Below are 12,823 nucleotides of genomic sequence, written 5' to 3'. Positions count from 1 at the left end.
GATTATTGTTGACAATACGGAAGCTGATATAATGGCGGGCGTTAATATCCGATTCTGTTGACAAAAATTATTTGCTTTCGAAAAACTCCCAGCAGAAGAAAAAACAAAGCAGTGAGGGTGATGGTTGAGTGGAGGGGGAGGGATGGAGAGAACACACCTCGACAGTTAAATAAAAACACCTAACCGGCTGATGATTTCTGTGGTGTCACCGCCAGACACCACACTTGCTAGGTGGTAGCCTTTAAATCGGCCACGGTCCATTAGTATACGTCGGACCCGCGTGTCGACACTGTCAGTGATCGCAGACCGAGCGCCACCACACGGCAGGTCTAGAGAGACGTACTAGCACTCGCCCCAGTTGTACAGCAGACTTTGCTAGCGAAGCCACACTGACAAATACGCTCTCATTTGCCGAGACGATAGTTAGCATAGCCTTCATCTAAGTCATTGGCTACGACCTAGCAAGGCGCCATAGCTTTGATAATTAATATTGTGAAGCATGTATCATCAAGAGCGATGTTCTACAAATGTGGATTAAAGTTAAGTATTACAGCAACTGCGTCCATTTTCTAAGTTCTCATTTCCTTTTAACTGTTCCAGACCTCACGCCAATTTGCGTGAGCTTAGCGCGTGCCCTTCGGCTTCCTCTCGTTGTGACTTGGCTATCTTGCTAAGTCACAACAATTTCTATACTAAATATATATTTTGGTTGGGTACAAAGGTCAGAAAAGCCCGCCCGGTTAGCCGTATGGTCTAACGCTCTACTTTCCGGGCGGAAAGGCTTGCCGGTCCCCGGCGCGAATCAGCCCAGCAGATTAGTGTCGAGGTCCGGTGTGCCGGCCAGTCTGCGGATGGTTTTTAAAGCGGTTTTCCATCTACCTCGGCGAATGCGGGCTGGTTCCCCTTATTTCACCTCAGTTACGCTCTGTCGGCCATTGCTGCGCAAAACAGTTTCTCCACGTACGCGTGCACCATTATTACTCTACCACGCGAACATTGGCGATACATTCGTCTAGTGTGAGACGTTCCAGGGGGTCCATTGGGGGACAGAACCGCTCAATAACCCTGGGTTCGGTGTGGGGCGGCGGTGGGGTCAGTGAACTGCTGTAGCCTGTTGTGGGGTTGTGTACCACTGAGGACTCCAGTAGGGACGAAGCCTCTTTGTCGCTTCTAGGTCCCCAGTTCCAAACAGTACAATACAATACAACACAGGTGAGCTAATACTGTCATTTTATACACCACAGAGTAATTAAAAATAACAGTTCACAGTTCGAGATACTACAGAACAGCTTACTACTGAATCTAGACTGAACCTTGTGGAATACGTACATAGGAAGGTAACTGAAACAGGTCCCGGAGACAAGGAAACGATGAAACAGTGAGAAGGTCATTTGCTTCGCCTAACGATCGCGTGCACCTATATTAAGAGGAAAAACGAATCGTAATCTACGAAAATACTAGCTCACGAAGATTACGTCGATAGGGTTTTGGATGTAGTTGACAAAGCACAAAGTTACATTCTCAAATGCGAGCGTACCAGAGCATGTGTCCGATATAATACCACAGATCACATCTATCTACCCTGTGCTATTTCGAAATACTAAGGGCTACAGGCCAATACTGTGCTAACTTCTCATTCTTCGAAAGTTTCTGTTTCTAGTTGAACCGTCAGTGATAAAATAACATCTCAGAACGTGCGTGAGGGATACAGTACGAGTTAAACCGCAAGAAATTGAGTATCAAATTGTTCCGTACAAAGCTTGGAAGAGTGCCGTATGACATCATCTACATTTCCCGGGGCCAATCAAAGTGCAGAGAGACCGTTGTTTCTTTTATTCGGGACCGCGAGGATGGACCCGTAGCGTGAATGAAATCGATGAGGGGATATTGTTGACGATAATTAATTGAACTAGCTATCCTAAAAAAATGGCTCTGAACACTATGGGACTTAACATCTGCGGTCATCAGTCCCCTAGAACTTAGAACTACTTAAACCTAACTAACCTAAGGACATCACACACATCCATGCCCGAGGCAGGATTCGAACCTGCGACCGTAGCGGTCACGCGGTTCCAGACTGAAGCGCCTAGAACCGCACGGCCACACTGGCCGGCACTAGCTATCCTACATGTTACAACTTCCCTATCAGCAGATAAAAGATACCTTACCTGTGAAATTCTGTCCCATGGCCGTGGCAGCAACGAACATCGAAACTACAGCCGGATTTTCGTCAGAATAATTTACGTAATGGGGAACAGGGAGGAAGGCTAAGAGCACGGAACAAAAAATCAGTGAATGAGTCAAATTATCACATACTGACCATTTAAAAATACATCTGAAAGCGAGGAAGCCATGTTACTGTATAGGACGACTAAGCCTTGTCGTCTCGTATTGATTACGGTCGGCAGATCCTCTCATTTTCCCTTTGTTCGACAAGCTGCGCTGTTACGCCGCGCCTTCCGGTTTAAACTGTTGCGGGGCGGGCAAGTGGGGGATCAATCAGTCTGCGGGAGACTTGGAGGAAGGAAGTCGGTTCGGGGAAAGGCGTTTGTCACGCGCAGGTGATCGGTGTCTTGACCAATTCGCTCCATTTGTACCAGTGAGAGGTGAGCTAACAGCTCACAAAGCTTAGTCACGGTCGAAATCGAACGCAGCTGCTCTGTTCTTTACCCATTCATGCCATCTTGTGACGTTTGTAAACTATTTGTTCGATGCTGTGCCTAGCAAAACATCATTGGCTGCAAGAGTCCGCGAAAAATTAATACTGTAATAGAAATTATTATACTTAGTTTTCCCTACTGTGCAAATATGTATTTGGAAATATTATTAATAGAGTAATTATATACTCTGTTTTTGTAAGAACTAGACGACACACCACCTGACGCTTCTTCATCGGTGGGTGGGGATACAAGATGCCCTTATTTAGCCGGACGTGTCCGACAATTTGTAGTCGTGTCCGATCAAATATATACAAGTCCGGCCTGTCCAGCTTTTCATAGGCTTTTCACCAATGAAGCCGAGAATACACAACTAACGCTTGATCCAAACTAATGACGTAAATTACTAATCAAAGTTCTTCGAATTTTAAAGCTATTATCAGAGACAAATCAAAATCATGTGGAAGAACTTAGAACAAACATAACATATATACATAACTGTCAAAGACTACTGAAAACATGTGAATTTAGCAACAAATTAGAGCATTTTCAGTGGATGAGACGAACTGATGCTACAACTCAGTAACGAGCAGGAGAGACTATATATATTTTGTCTGGAAAAAAATGTGAAGTTGAATGACAGTACATTCTTTGATCAGTGGCAAAATTTCACTTAACTCATATATATATATATATATATAAAGAGAGAGAGAAATGTGGACGGCTTATTTCCAATCACAGCGTAATGAAGAAATGAATATCTTTACTCGGAATTATTGAATTATTGACACTGCAGAATATTACGTTGCAATTCCAGACCATAATGCCAACAACAAAAAATAGTTCTACTTCATAAATGCTAAATAGCCAAAAGAACACAATAAATTGTAAAGCGACATTATCACAAAGACTATGGTGTTGTTATGTAACTTAGAAATATCGTGCCAAGAGTTCAATGAAATGATTTCCAACAAAAATAAGGTTCTCGATACGGTAGAGAAATGTTAATAGTTAACCGAGAAATGTTAATACAACAGACTGCTGTTCTTTCTGTAGATTGTAATTGAAATAATAGCACGTGTAGCAAACGTTTTCGTTTTTCGTCCCAGAAGAAAGGATAATTGTTTATTTCGTTTAATGAAGAGGTTTTGCTTTATCTTCACGTAAAATTTTCTTAGGAAAATGACTCAGCAATCAAGAAGGCCGAGAGTTGCCATCATAACAGCCATTTTGTAAGGCTGTTTACGCTCTTTTTTTTTAGTTTAAGCAAATCTCGCAAAAAACTGACTGTAACTGATTATTACTAAACGAATCAAATTACCGAACTGCTTCTACTTGAAGTACGTAGTCCGGTTTTAAGCGCAAAATGCCTGGCTAAACAAATTGCCACATCCTTTGGCTTATACACCAAGGAAAAGTCTGAGGTTGACAGACTTGCCTCTGGGGATAGTGAGGCTTCACATGTATCTACACAAAGCTACAAACGCCTCAGTGTGATTACTCAGTTCTGTAATATCTCGCTTCCCGCCTGCTGTACGTCTACAAGAATCCGTCACGAGTTGCTGATGCATAGAGAAGCGAGCAAGAGGAGACGAGGTGGCGGCTCGGCGTCGGGACGGGAGTAGAGGCGGCGTCGACGTCGGCGTCGGCATCAGTCACGCTAACGAGCGGCAGCGGGCGCCGCCCGCCATTAGGGGCGGCGTCGCGGCGCGCCCAGACAGGGCGAGCCCGCGAGACCGGCCAGCTGTACTTCTGCTGTGGATGCTGCTACACACCTCGTAATACTTGTGCATACAGTTCACACCACGATCAAATACAGGCCTGCAAGATACTGGTTAAAGATGGGGAGACTAGATGAGAAGCGCGCAATAACTGACACGTTACGTTAAAAGTTGGCGATTGGATATGTGGCAAGGTGAGTGACATGTTAGTGATAAGGGATGTAGACTGCATGACTTCAGCCATCACATAAGGGAGCGGTTAAGAATGTAACATATCGATCCAAGCCGCGGCTTGGTACATTTGTTAACTGGACACGGAGCTTATCCCACGCACTTACGCTGCCTGAGTCTGAGACATACAGGTACATGCACATGCGGGAAAGAAGGCTCCCCAGAACACACAGTCTTCTTCTGCGGCCAATACGCGAAGAATAGACGTACACTGAGACTACACGGAAACAGACATACGTACATACTCATCAATAAGAACGAAGATAAATGGGAACAACTAAATGCATTAAAAAACATTATTTCAAAACCAAGACATGAAGAATACCTGCTGGCACGGCATAACAGACATGACTGTATGCAACGTAACAACAGAGAGAGGACAGCGACGCTCACAGTGACAGCCAAAACAGTGAAACTCAAGAGGGACACGAGGAGGAGGAAGACGAGATGGAACAATAAATAACACACCTTTATGAATCTAACATAACATGCCAAAATGCACTGATAAACTGTACGTATCAGTCAAATAATAGTTAAGGATGGTGAATACTACAGTACATGTAGTGTCAGGTGCTGGAGATATAGCCAAGAAAGCACACAATGTTGTGAAGGGATGAGTAACTGATGTTAACGCAATGTCATCTTTCTACTACTAACTGAAGTGTTGGCAGAAGAGCCAACACCGTGTTGTTAGAGGAGGCTGAAATGCACGCGTTTAATTACACGCAGACTGGCGTGAGGTCTGGAACAGTTAAGGGAATGTATAGTAGCAAATAAAGTACGTAGTGGATGTAATACTTAACTTTAATCCACAATTGTAGAACATCTCTCGTTACTGTACATGCTTCACAATATTAATTATCAAATGCTATGGCGCCTTGCTAGGTCGTAGCAAATGACGTAGCTGAAGGCTATGCTAACTATCGTCTCGGCAAATAGCGTATTTGTCAGTGAACCATTGCTATGCACGTCTGCTGTACAACTGGGGCGAGTGCCTGGAAGTCTCTCTACACCTGCCGTGTGGTGGCGCTCGGTCTGCAATCACTGACAGTGGCGACACGCGGATCCGACGTATACTAACGGACCGCGGCCGATTTAAAGGCTACCACCTAGCAAGTGTGGTGTCTGGCGGTGACACCACACTAACTATAAACTATTTTGTTGTGATCGGCGGTCAACAGATGAAATAAAAAGTTCCGAGGTATTCACCGCCAATCACAATCGGTGGTGGCACTCTTGCATACTCTTTTTACTTTCTTCTTAAATCACCAATTTTTCATTCACCCTCAAATAATTGTTATTTTTTTTAAATTATCGTTCTTTGTCAAAGGTTGCAGACAAAAACAAAACAAAGAACAACAAAAAAGATGTCAAACGAAAGCTGTAATAGCACGACCTGTTTTAAAAATCATGTAACAGGTCTTTAAATTTGCAGTGAATCAGTAAGTAATACAGTTCATAATTCACGCACTGTCTTGTCCACGGTCAGGGGAAAACCTGATGCCCCTTTATAGTGCGTCTCACGCCGGAAGGCTGTCCAGTTTCCGTACCTTCTACGCGTCCCGCTGTGCGAAGCTATGACCTCTTATGGAAAATTCTGAGCAACAGGCATTAAGTAGTGCTCCGTTGAAACCTTGTTCTTGGCTCCTCTACGCGAACGATACATTTGTTACATTGGCCACACAGCGAAGAAGAACTTCACACGTTCTACAATTTCTTAAATGGAATTCACCCCAAAATCATATTTACCTTAGAGGATGAGAGTGAGGTCGGTCTCCCGTTCCTAGAGAGGTTGGTATACAGAAGATCTGATAACACTCTAGGTCACAGAGTGTAAAGAAAGCCGACTAAGAGAAATAGGTATTTAGATGCCTCTTCGCACCAGCCGGCCGCGGTGGTCTAGCGGTTCTAGGCGCTCAGTCCGGAACCGCGCGACTGCTACGGTCGCAGGTTCGAATCCTGCCTCGGGCATGGATGTTTGTGATGTCCTTAGGTTGGTTAGGTTTAAGTAGTTCTAAGTTCTAGGGGACTGATGACCACAGATGTTAAGTCCCATAGTGCTCAGAGCCATTTGAACCATTTGAACCCATAGTGCTCAGAGCCATTTGATTCTTCGCACACTCCGTCTTCACATGCCTTCCGTATCAGCGATGACATCTGGAAATCGGAGTTGGAGTTTTTAAAGAGGACATTGAAGGCAAATAGCTATGATAGTTGTTCAATAGACGGAGCTTTTAGACGGAATATTAATCACGCTAATAAGAATGTCGAGGAACCGCTTTCTCCGTTAGGTTACCGTTCGTTTCTGGGGTCACTGACCGGATAAGCAGAATTCTAAAGAAAAATGATATCCAGACATCTTTCTTTAGTCATAAAAAGATTTTTTCCGACGAAAAATTGATGCATCTGAATGCCTCCACTATGCAGTCGTTTATCAAGTGACATGTGGCTGCGGTATAGGCGAAACGGGAAGAACCGTTAAAGAATGCATTAAGGAACACTAACGTCACACACAACTAAAACAAAGTGTAAAATCGGCAGCAGCTGAATGAACATCATGAGAACTGTGGCTCTGACATCGACATTAATAACGTAAGTGTGCTGGTCAAGGAAACAAACATTTATAGAAGAAAGGTCCGCGAAGCGGCTGAAATTTCCAAGAATGCACGTAATTTCAATAGACAGGATGGCTATAGGTTTCCGGCATCGTTGCTCCGCGCCATCAATGAAGTGAATATGTGGACGCGGTGTGCGGGCAACATAAACAACGCGCTGCAACTGACCTCGGCAAAAAAATGGTTCAAATGGCTCTGAGCACTATGGGACTTAACATCTATGGTCACCAGTCCCCTAGAACTTAGAACTACTTAAACCTAACTAACCTAAGGACAGCACACAACACCCAGCCATCACGAGGCAGAGAAAATCCCTGACCCCGCCGGGAATCGAACCCGGGAACCCGGGCGTGGGAAGCGGGAACGCTACCGCACGACCACGAGATGCGGGCTGACCTCGGCAGACAAATATATTTTGGATAAACATTCCCCTCTCTCCAGTTCAGTCCGTTACGCATGTAGCCATTGATGACGGCCAAGCAATAGTAGTAGGCGGAATTTAAACCAATAACCTTTCTCCAGCGTGTGAAATAGTGCCTTTCTATCCAATGACGATGGGCCACCAATAGTATCCACAAGAGTCAGCTGTTAACGCCCCTTCTTCTGCATAAGTGCAGGAATATCAGCCTGTGACGATGGCCCACCAATGGCAGCCACAAGAATATTAACGAGTACTCCCACTTCTCAGGCACAAACGTGGCAAAACTCCTCTTTATAAGAGAACGCGACACTAGTTTCTGGGCCGGCCGGTGTGGCCAAGCGGTTCTAGGCGCTTCAGTCTGGAACTGCGTGACCGTTACGGTTGCAGGTTCGAATCCCGCCTCTGGCATGGATGTGTGTGATGTCAGGTTAGTTAAGTTTAAGTAGTTCTAAGTTCTTGGGGACTGATGACCTTAGATGTTAAGTCCCATAATGCTCAGAGCCATTTGCCACTAGTCTCTGACTGTTTTGTAGCATTAGTGGACACCGGAAGATCCTGAAGATGATCCAAGCAGAGGGGTTGAAACGTCGATTATTTTAGAGTAAATATGACGCTGCCTAACCACCCAAAAGATTTGAGCTTTAGTGACGAAGCCCACGAGAGCCTGCAGACTCACACATCTAACGGATCGCTTTACAGCTACAATTGACCTGAAGATGCTCGAAATTTGAACGATGTCAGCAATCCTTATTAAGACAAACACCACAGCAAACTGCAAAAAAATATTACAATAATAACCGATCAAATGTCGTGGAAGTATCTCCAGCTGACACCGTGTCGAGCTTTCGTAAGTGAATAACATCGCTTGACCAGTAACATATGAGTGTTTCACAGTCTCGAGGAGAGCATCTTTTACCGTCGAGTGGTTTCATGCCAAGACGTCGAGAGGCATCAAAATTTGTTTGTCTGTCATGGTTTTCTGGAGGGGGGCGCGCAGAAGGTACGGAAACCGAGCAGCCTTCCGAAGTGTTTAGTTTTTTATTCATATCTCTCCACAGAAACTCTTCCAGTTAGCAAGGTAACATGGAACATATCTGCCCCCTTCCTGCCGCCGCACTTAGGCAATTCTCATCCTTATCAGTTTTCTCTTTCTTTCTCGCTTCCCCCCCCCCCCCCCCCGCGCCCTCTCTCTCTCTCTCTCTCTCTCTCTCTCTCTATCTATCTAATTATCTATCTATCTACCTATCTATCCATCTCGCTTTGAAGAGAGCTGCTTACTGCTGTGACGCACACTAAAGTCTCTTATTTTGTAGGTGAATACTAAAGTAACGCTGGACTAAATAGATTTGTTTTTATTTCGCGTAAAAACAGTCTTGTCTTTATGGCACCCGAGCCCACCGACTGGTTCCAGGATGTGGACAAACTCCTGGCCTATTGCGTAAAAATGTTTAGCGGAACAAAAACTCTACACTATTTTATTCACAGTAGATTTGTTTTTATTTCGCGTAAAAACAGTCTTGTCTTTATGTCACCCGAGCCCACCGACTGGTTCCAGGATGTGGACAAACTCCTGGCCTATTGCGTAAAAATGTTTAGCGGAACAAAAACTCTGCACTATTTTATTCACAGTGTATATAAGGGTCTTGTACAGGTTCGTGCACGTTTAACTTACGACGTCTCATAGCCTAATGGGAACAAATTTTTAAAATACTGCGATTTCTGGTAACAATGATAAACTGATCATTATTCAGTTAAACGATATGAGAAACGATACAGTCACGATTGAATTATTTAACTATGAGAATAGAAGCGTATGGTGAAGTACGTACTCAGGGACGATACGCAAGAGATGCTGGACAATAAGAGAATATCCAGATCCAAAGGCAGGTATAATTGGTTTTTCTGGGAGATTAACTGATCTAAGTCTTGGTCATCTCTGTGATTAACATATTACTACTTTAAAATTAACTGGTACATGTAAAGAATAAGAGAATATAAATATTTATTTTCGCTACAGTGATAGCGTACAGGACAATTTTGGTAGGATGAGAAGAGCTTTGTTAGTCCAAGACAGAAGACGGCACGTAATTGTAATACAATGGGTTCATAATTTTTGATGTAATAACTTGAATAACAGCTATCTTCTAACGTAATTGAATAAAAAGAGGCAGTCTAAATCGCAAATGGTTATTTCTGTCTCTGTTTACTCGTTTCCGCCACAGATCATCTTCAATCCAGTATATAATTTATCTCCATTGACGACACGTGGAGTCGATGCGTGAGCTAACAGGCACCAGGCGTCAGCAGCCTGCTCAGACAGCATTTGACGAAGATGTGTCTCAGCATGTACAACAGCTCCAGGCATCGACTCCACGCGTCAGCAGTGGAGATAAATACGGTCTGAAGGTGGTATATCTATGACTGAAACCAGTTCCAGCAGAAGGTGGTACATCTATGACTGAAACCAGTTACCTGAAAAATAAGCACCGTTTGCACTGGAGAAAGAATCTTCTTAAATTATGATGGACTCAAACGCAGAATTTTTCCCATGGCACAGTCGTAGTGGCTTTACAGACATTAAGCCGTTGACCTAATGGACGCATTTAATGAATACAATTTGAGCCATGACGCGAGGATCGATATCTCGCTCAACGCTCCTTGGCTCCACACTTTTTACTCCCGAGAGCGTCCACCACTAGGAGGCTCGCATGGTGCGAGCCCCGAGCTCTCTTACCCCTTTCCAGACCTGACGTCCAATATACATTCTGTAACAAATTTCGTTCACATTTGAGGCCCAGTCGCCTATTTACTGGACACCTGTTACTTTTAGTTCTCGATTCTTGCTGATCTCTCTCGCCGGAATGGTGTACTTCATCAGGAAACAATGAATAAGGCGGAACCATTGCGAAGTGCTGAGGATGTCATATTTACGTAGTAGTCAGTGCAATAGGCAAGCTTTCTGGTGCTAAGAAAATCTTGAGAAAGAGGTTCCTGTAAATGACTGGTACCTCACAACAAGGTTTGGGATAATTTTAAGGAAAAACACGAGGAAGATGAACCCACGTACTTTGTCTCTTGTCATTTCATGGAATATACTTTATTGTTTAACAAGAATTATTACGTTTGAAAATTAAAAACCTTGCCATCATTGAATAGCCACGTTTGCAGTAATTTAAAGAACTTGAACAGGATCAGGTCATTAATAAAAACTTTAACGGTGTATACCATTAATAACAGGGCTTAAATCCAGGAATATACAGAAGATTTCAAATACAAGTAAGAAGTCACACCAACTACATGCGACTGGAAGTTCGCTCAACAAACTGAGTTTCACCAGTAGAATAAATCACAAATAAAAAAAAAAAATTTAAAAAATGGTTCGAATGGCTCTGACCACTATGGGACTTAACTTCTGAGGTCATCAGTCCCCTAGAACTTAGAACTACTTAAACCTAACTAACCTAAGGACATCACACATCCATGCCCGAGGCAGGATTCGAACCTGCGACCGTAGCGTTCGCGCGGTTCCTGACTGTAGCACCTAGAACTGCGCGGCCACTAATCACAAATGACTGTCACTAAAAGTACTAACAATTCCGAAGCATGGATAAAATTTTACACAAATAGACAACACCCATCCAAAATGCAGAGAGGATAACAAGTCAAGCCAGTGACTGTGACTGTCAGAAAGCCCTTAACATCGTGTAAACCTTATTAAAATCCCTCAGGTATAAAATCTACAATCCCCCAAGATACAAGAAAAGCTGGGAAGGCATGGAATTTAAACGCGATCCCCAGCTGGTACACACCAGCAGAAACATTAGTAATTGTAACGCATATGTCCATTCCCTTCACTTGCTTAAGTCAAGTATTATGCGTATTTATGCGATCGGGAATGCTCAGTAGCAGCCAGGCTACATGTACGTTTAACAGTTAAGCGTCAGCAAGGAGCATTAGAGATGAAATCGTAGGAGGCAATGCTGTGCAACCTTACTAGGGACAAGATCCGACTATTCGGGAGTAGGATCTTACAATCTGAGACAGTGTTCCGAGACAAACTTCCGTCAAAATGTCCGCAAACGTGACGTCAGATCCGCCTAGCAACAGCGATCTGAACGCTCATTGTCTGAAAGTTATATATATATATATATATATATATATATATATATATATATATATATATATATATATATACTCCTGGAAATGGAAAAAAGAACACATTGAGACCGGTGTGTCAGACCCACCATACTTGCTCCGGACACTGCGAGAGGGCTGTACAAGCAATGATCACACGCACGGCACAGCGGACACACCAGGAACCGCGGTGTTGGCCGTCGAATGGCGCTAGCTGCGCAGCATTTGTGCACCGCCGCCGTCAGTGTCAGCCAGTTTGCCGTGGCATACGGAGCTCCATCGCAGTCTTTAACACTGGTAGCATGCCGCGACAGCGTGGACGTGAACCGTATGTGCAGCTGCCGGACTTTGAGCGAGGGCGTATAGTGGGCATGCGGGAGGCCGGGTGGACGTATCGCCGAATTGCTCAACACGTGGGGCGTGAGGTCTCCACAGTACATCGATGTTGTCGCCAGTGGTCGGCGGAAGGTGCACGTGCCCGTCGACCTGGGACCGGACCGCAGCGACGCACGGATGCACGCCAAGACCGTAGGATCCTACGCAGTGCCGTAGGGGACCGCACCGCCACTTCCCAGCAAATTAGGGACACTGTTGCTCCTGGGGTATCGGCGAGGACCATTCGCAACCGTCTCCATGAAGCTGGGCTACGGTCCCGCACACCGTTAGGCCGTCTTCCGCTCACGCCGCAACATCGTGCAGCCCGCCTCCAGTGGTGTCGCGACAGGCGTGAATGGAGGGACGAATGGAGACGTGTCGTCTTCAGCGATGAGAGTCGCTTCTGCCTTGGTGCCAATGATGGTCGTATGCGTGTTTGGCGCCGTGCAGGTGAGCGCCACAATCAGGACTGCATACGACCGAGGCACACAGGGCCAACAACCGGCATCATGGTGTGGGGAGCGATCTCCTACACTGGCCGTACACCACTGGTGATCGTCGAGGGGACACTGAATAGTGCGCGGTACATCCAAACCGTCGTCGAACCCATCGTTCTACCATTCCTAGACCGGCAAAGGAACTTGCTGTTCCAACAGGACAATGCACGTC

This window comes from Schistocerca piceifrons, chromosome 4, assembly GCF_021461385.2.
Source record: "Schistocerca piceifrons isolate TAMUIC-IGC-003096 chromosome 4, iqSchPice1.1, whole genome shotgun sequence".
In the NCBI taxonomy this organism is placed as follows: domain Eukaryota; kingdom Metazoa; phylum Arthropoda; class Insecta; order Orthoptera; family Acrididae; genus Schistocerca; species Schistocerca piceifrons.
This window is presented reverse-complemented; position numbering follows the sequence as displayed.